The sequence below is a fragment of the Pteropus alecto genome, unplaced genomic scaffold (genome assembly GCF_000325575.1).
Source record: "Pteropus alecto unplaced genomic scaffold, ASM32557v1 scaffold65, whole genome shotgun sequence".
NCBI lineage: Eukaryota > Metazoa > Chordata > Mammalia > Chiroptera > Pteropodidae > Pteropus > Pteropus alecto.
The window spans coordinates 8,337,835-8,344,049 of record NW_006439191.1 but is presented as its reverse complement, the minus strand read 5'-3'; the positions used below and the strand labels follow the sequence as shown (position 1 = coordinate 8,344,049).

Here is a 6,215-nt window from a genome sequence, read left to right as displayed (position 1 = left end):
AACCATTTACTTTTTGTTTTATTTTGTACACTTCTTCAACCTTATTTTCCAACCCTCGTATTGACTATTTTTTGCCTTTTAATTAGCACAAGCTCCTCCTATTCTCCGAATGTTCCTTTTTTAAATAGAAGATTGCTCTTTCTTCACAATATCTCCTTATACATTTCGAGGGCATTATCTGGGGAAGATTGATTTTTAAGTGTGTTCCGGTTGCTTGCCTTGTCTTTCCTTCCCCTGAGTGTTTTCATTACAGTCTCTGTTTTCACCTTGGAGGGTTTCCTCAAATGCCTGGTGGCCCTTGATTATCCATTTCTATTTCCGAATGAAACATTAATATTATTTAGAAGCTTTTTTTTTTTTTACGTGGACGTCTCCTTCTCAATGGTGAGCTTCAGTCGTCTCCTTGAGGAACCTCTAACAGTATCTTTAGGACTTTTGGCTTTAGCAAATTTCCCCAAAGACAAGACACCCAGTCTCCTGCAGGGAGGGTGTAGCTCTGACTCTCCACATTCCAAGAGCTTCAGGACGGGAAGCTGGGGCGGGAATGGTCGATTCGTAAACCTTCGCTTAATCTCCTGCTTTCTGGGTGATGTTCCGCTTCTCGGCTATGCCTGGTATTCTTGAATCCAGGGCCTCTCTCTTGCCGCCCCTCCTGAGAAGGAACCTGCAGTGGTCTAGAGGTCACTGGAAAGGCAGCAGCCTGGCTGCTCGGGTTCCAGGAGAGGACTTGAGGCTTCTTCTTCAGACTGGGGCCTTCGATTTGGGATCCTTCCCCAGGTCCTGCAGCTTCCATTTTCATGGTTCTTCCCACCCATGAAAGTCGTTGAATTTTCAACTTTCTCAAAAGTGCAGAGTCGTTTACCACTTGTCTATTCACGTTGCAACGTCTAGATTTTGTTCTTAGCTTTCGCTTCTCTTGTTGATTAATGCTTTTTAAAAAAAAAAAATTCCTTCTTAGCCTACGGCCACGCCACCCTGAACAAGCCCGATCCCGTCTGATCTCGGAAGCTAAGCAGGGTCGGGCCTGGTTAGCACTTGGATGGGAGACCACCTAGGAAGACCAGGCGCTGAAGGTGTAAAAAATAAAAGATTGTAAGCTGACAAGGTCTTTGCAACCTGTGAGGTCGACCAAGGGTTGCCTTGCCTTAAAAAAAAAAAAAAAAAAAAAAATTCCTTTCTTATTAGCTTAGTGGAATTTTGAGAAAAGAGAATCGTGTTGAATCAGAACCCGGAGATACTGATTAGCCAGAAACGTCCCTTTTTCTGTGATTGCATCGGCCTCCTAAATGTGAAGTATGTTAAAGCATAAATGAACATTATTATTACTTTTTTTTAGCACCTACAGTAGAAACATAGATTTTTCTCTATCTGTGTAAAATTTTAAGGGATTCTGGAATTTTCGTGATGACTAATGTGAAAGAGACGAAGTTGGGGGAACTCTGCTCCCCAACTAAACTCACTCTAAGCCCCGCTCGCCGGTGTGCACACATCGTTTGGTGTGTCCGTGAGGGAGTCACACCAAGCCTCTGACTCCCCGGCTTCGCGCTCCTTGAAATGGACAGAGGCCGAGGCAGGAAGGGCCACCACACCTGCCTGGCTCCACGCCCCGCAGCCTTCCTCCCCCTTCACCTGTGGCTCTTGGGCCCTGTCGCCATGGCTGCCCTCTCAACCAGAGGGATGTAAGAAACCCCAGCTCGGCGTCCAGCACGCCTTCCCGCGACTTGCCTCGCGCTACCCCTGTTCCAGATGTGGTTCTGCCCAGGTCCTGTCTTCCACGCGATGCTGACACCTGCCTCCGAGTCTCCGCCTGGTGACCCGCCTCGTAGCCCTGTCTGTGGAAAACTAGACCAGGACTGGTATTTAGAAGCATTTTCTGTCTGGACATTTTCCTCTTGACTGACCTTCATTCTCCAGAAGCCACAGAGCGGCCTCCTGCCAGCGACTGCCCGCTTGCCGACCGGTCAGGTTCCAGATCTTACTTCCTCCTGGACGCCCCCCGCCCGGGGTGAGCGGCCCATGCCTTAGGACGCCGGCTGCTCCCAAGCTTCCCTAATCCACCTGCTAACGCGTGAAGTTTTCTCTTCAGAAATACACTCCTTGACATGAGCCACTGGAAGTTTGGTTTGAATGAGCTCCTCCAATCTTTTCCTGACGGTGGCATTTGGTAGAGGGGAGAAGACAGGTCAGGGACTCGGGGTTTAAGGAAGGACAATGGACGCCAGAAGACGCCCCTCCGTGCCACGTGGCTTTCAGGCCGGCCCTGCCCGGCTTCCTCCCCACGCGCTTCTGCATTGTATAATCTCTTAGCTCGTGGATACTCCCGTTTCTCCCCAGACATCTCAGCTGCAGAGTTTAACACCCTTGAAAGGAGGGGCATCGGGCTTCCTTGCTTCGTACGGTCCTACCTCAGGATCGTTCTGGGATCGTCCGTCCAGTTCTCCCGCCCGTGGCCCACAGGTGGCTCTGTCCACAGTCCTGACGGGGAGACCCGCAAAGGTGAGCTGCATCGCCACCCGCACTGCGTCACGTCAGAGAGGTGGACTTTTCCCTTCGCATTAATGACTTCGCCTCGCTCTTTAAGTGGGTATGATGACGCCTAGCTCCCAGGGAGTCATGATGGGTCAGGGTGCCTGGCAAGCGCCTGGCACAGGGTCGACGAGTGCTGGGTGCTAATCCACGGACTCAGCCTCCCACAGCCAGAGCGGAGGGGCGGTGGGGAAGCCGCAGCGGGCCCTGGGGAGCAGGTGGGGACCACTGCCACGAGACAAGATCCGCCTGTCCAGTTCCATCAGCCCAAATCCAGAGCCTGTGAAAGCACTAAGGGACCATTGCCTGGAGCCACACTGGAGCTCCCCCACCCAAACAGAAGGCGCCCAGCCCTGCGGGAGCGCGGTGCCCGAGGGCCATATTTCAGCGGGCCTCCCAACCTCTGAGTAAATAACTGTGTGCAACAGAGACAATAAACATTGTCTCCAGCCTGAAATCAGATCTGCAGATGCCTCAGCGCCTCTGGCCTGGGCAGGCTGTAATTACAGGATATGTTACATTTTCTTTCTAGCTCGTGCTGATGGTTGCGAAGTGACCACGCCAGCCCGGGCAGTGCCCCGCTCGGGTCTGCTACCAGGGGTGATGCAAACCAGATGCTTCTCTGAGATTAATCATCAATATGCTCTCGCCTTGAGTCAAGTAGGGCTCACCATTTGCTTGGAGAAGCCATGTAAAGTGGTGATAAGCCGGGGTGACCTGCAACCTCCTGTTGGGGCTGCCACTCCACAGTGAGATAAGCCATTTGATACCCTCGGAGGTGACTGGGGAGAGAAATAAGCAGCTGACAAAAACTAAAACTTCACCCGGCACGTGACGTGTCTTGGGGCGTCAGAGCGCTCCCCGGAGGTGCCAGAGGAGGATTTATAGGGATCTGGCAATCTGGATAGTCACAGACATCTTTTCTGAGAATCTACAGATATTATCTAGCTCTAGACAAGAATCTCTTGGAACTCCTGAGCAAAATCTCTTCCACTTAGACACAGATTTCCTCAGAGAGAGTCACGCAACATATAAATCGATGAACGCGTAATTGAATTACTCCTGTTACAGCTAACGCTGTAAATCTCAGAGTTGTAACTTGTCAGTGTGGGCATCAATATTTAAAATTATCAAAAGAAAGCGTCAGCACGAAGATGCTGATTGAAGGTGTGAGGTAGGACCCTGGGATCCGCAGGTCGGATGAGACCCTCAGGTAATTCTGACACAGAGATGTGTTTTTTAGAAAGTGTTGTCAAGAACCATTTTTCCAGTCCTGAGCCAAATGCGTTCTGAAACGCAGAGGGGAGAAACGGGTATCAGAACCATGTCAGACCATGAAGTCTCTCGGAGGGCCCACCCCCTGCCCCGCCTGCAGGCTCCGGCACGGCCTCCATGGGCTGCCTGGGACAGGGCACCTGTTTTCGGGGGTCAGGGGTTTGTATGAGGAATGGCTGGGGGTGTTCTGGCTAACTACGCGTCATCAGAAAGGTCTATGTTTTCAAAAGCTCAACTCGGAAGCGTCTTTACAAAATATCTGTCAGTTCTTGAGAACTCGTTTGTCAAATGTTCAATGGTTATACTCAGTTACTTTCCATTACTCATTATATTTGCTTCGCGTGATGTAATATTTACTTTTCCATTTGGCGGACAGCTCTTTTTTTATAGGTGTCTTGATTTCATTGAGTAAACCGTCAGCTGTTGGTGGGAGGCTATTCAAGCCAAAATATGATTCTTACTCTTAGATCCACACAGCCCAGGAAATTCTCAGTTGAGTACTCTTTTCTAACTACTCCTCTAATATGAAATAGTATATGTAATATAATTAACTGCCTTTATACTAATGCTTCAGACAGTAACAAGTGGCACGTTCCTAAAAAGCCAACCCAATATCAGGGTTTAAAAATATTATTTTTTGTTTTTCCAAATATTGTAATATGTAATTATAATAAATTCAAACAAAACTGAATTAAGTTAGAAAGTGAAAGTTAACCACAAATAGATTGAGAGTTAGGTTTGGAGTAAGAATCAGGAGTGTTTGTTATACATATCACTTGGTAAAGTCTACAAAGATTTTGCATTTTGATCAGGACATTTTGGTGTCACCATCAAAATGGCTAGGTTGCACCTTATCTTACTTCCGACTTCCTGTTAACAAAATAAATCAAGCTAGGTTCAAGGACGAGTACTTTTTTTGGTCAAGACTTTACTTATTGAAAGGAAGGTACAGCAATAACCCACACACTCCCTGCCCCACACCTCTGTAGCCTCCCCATTGTCGAAATCACTCACCTGAGTCAAGTACTCTTAGTAATAGCCTAACACCATTTATAGAGAATCTGCCACAAAATCACATTCATTCTGCACAATAACCATTATTATACCCTTTTCACTCATGTAAAGTGGCTCAGAGGCCTCCAGGAACATCTCCGAGATCACGTAGCTAGAAAGTGCCTGAGATGCCTCTCAAAACCTAAGCTGTCTGATTCGTTTCCCAGACATTGCCGTAAAGACAATCCTTTACATCTTTAGACTTTATTCCCTGTAATCTGGTCCAGGGTTGTCTAAAGCAGGACATTGAGCCATCCATGTCAACAGAAGTGGGGTGGCTGATTGAAGGTGTGAGGTAGGACCCTGGGATCCGCAGGTCGGATGAGACCCTCAGATAATTCTGACACAGAATTACCTTCGCCACGGTGGTGGTTTGCGTGGCCATAACAAGTAAAGCTGCCCTTTTGCCACCGCTGGGCAGGATTCTGCCCCACTCTCTCCGAGGGAAGCTTCCCGGGTCTGTAGACTCAGTTCCAGCCTTGTTCGTGCCGTCAGGGTTGCATTTGAAACCATCCTAATTCCTGGGTCGCTGGGAACACCTGCCTTCCACCGAAATGCAAATATCAAACAAAACCAAAAGTAGGAGATTCCGGGGCCGTGTGTCATCTGTATCAGCCACACTCCACTCCTCCCCCTCGGGAGGCATGATCGAGACTTGATTACAAGGTCTTTTTGATGATGCTGCTCAAAGCCGTTCAAAAAAACATCATCTCCTCTTCACACGACATGGACTATATTGAGCAACATGAAGTCATGATTACAGCGCACTAATTTTAGCTAAGTCAGACGTCTTCATGAAAGCCTTGCTCATGCCTGCCCAACCACTGCTGGCTGAGTCAAAGTTCACATGACTTTGGACAAAAGGAGAAACAGTCAGTAACCCGCTGTCTTTCTGTGAAGCCTGAAGGAGGCGGTCCAGTGCATGTCTAGGTCCCACGAGCTCTGCTGCCTGTCCTAGGGTGGCCCCCATGCCATCCCACTATCGGCTGGCTTTTCAGTGACTCAGGCAAGATGGACGAAGGTACGGCCCTTTATGGTCCTCACCCCACCCGACCCCTTCGACAAAGGACCTGGTTTTAAGGACCACGATGCTAATTCTCGCCTCCCTCATGGTCTTGGTTGTTCTCAGAGTGGGTCTTGTTATTCCTCCTCTATGATCTGCTTTAAAGTACCTTGTAATCCTAAAAAATGTCCCATAACAGCTGAATCGCTTGGGAGTTCGTTTGTTTAGTTGTTTTTTTCCACTTGCTGTTTACTGACGCCTCTGAGAAGTTTCGAATGTGGTTCTGACCTACTGATTCCTACTCTTCTGATTCTTACTCTTAATTGACTGGCTATAAGGTAAAGAGACTTGAGTTACG

The 6,215-nt window shown here is 48.4% G+C and overlaps 1 pseudogene; it reads left to right on the top strand.

Moving 5' to 3' along the window:
• The first annotated feature begins 957 nt into the window (after positions 1-957).
• LOC112483287 lies at positions 958-1,076 on the top strand (annotated as a pseudogene).
• The last annotated feature ends 5,139 nt before the right edge of the window (positions 1,077-6,215 follow it).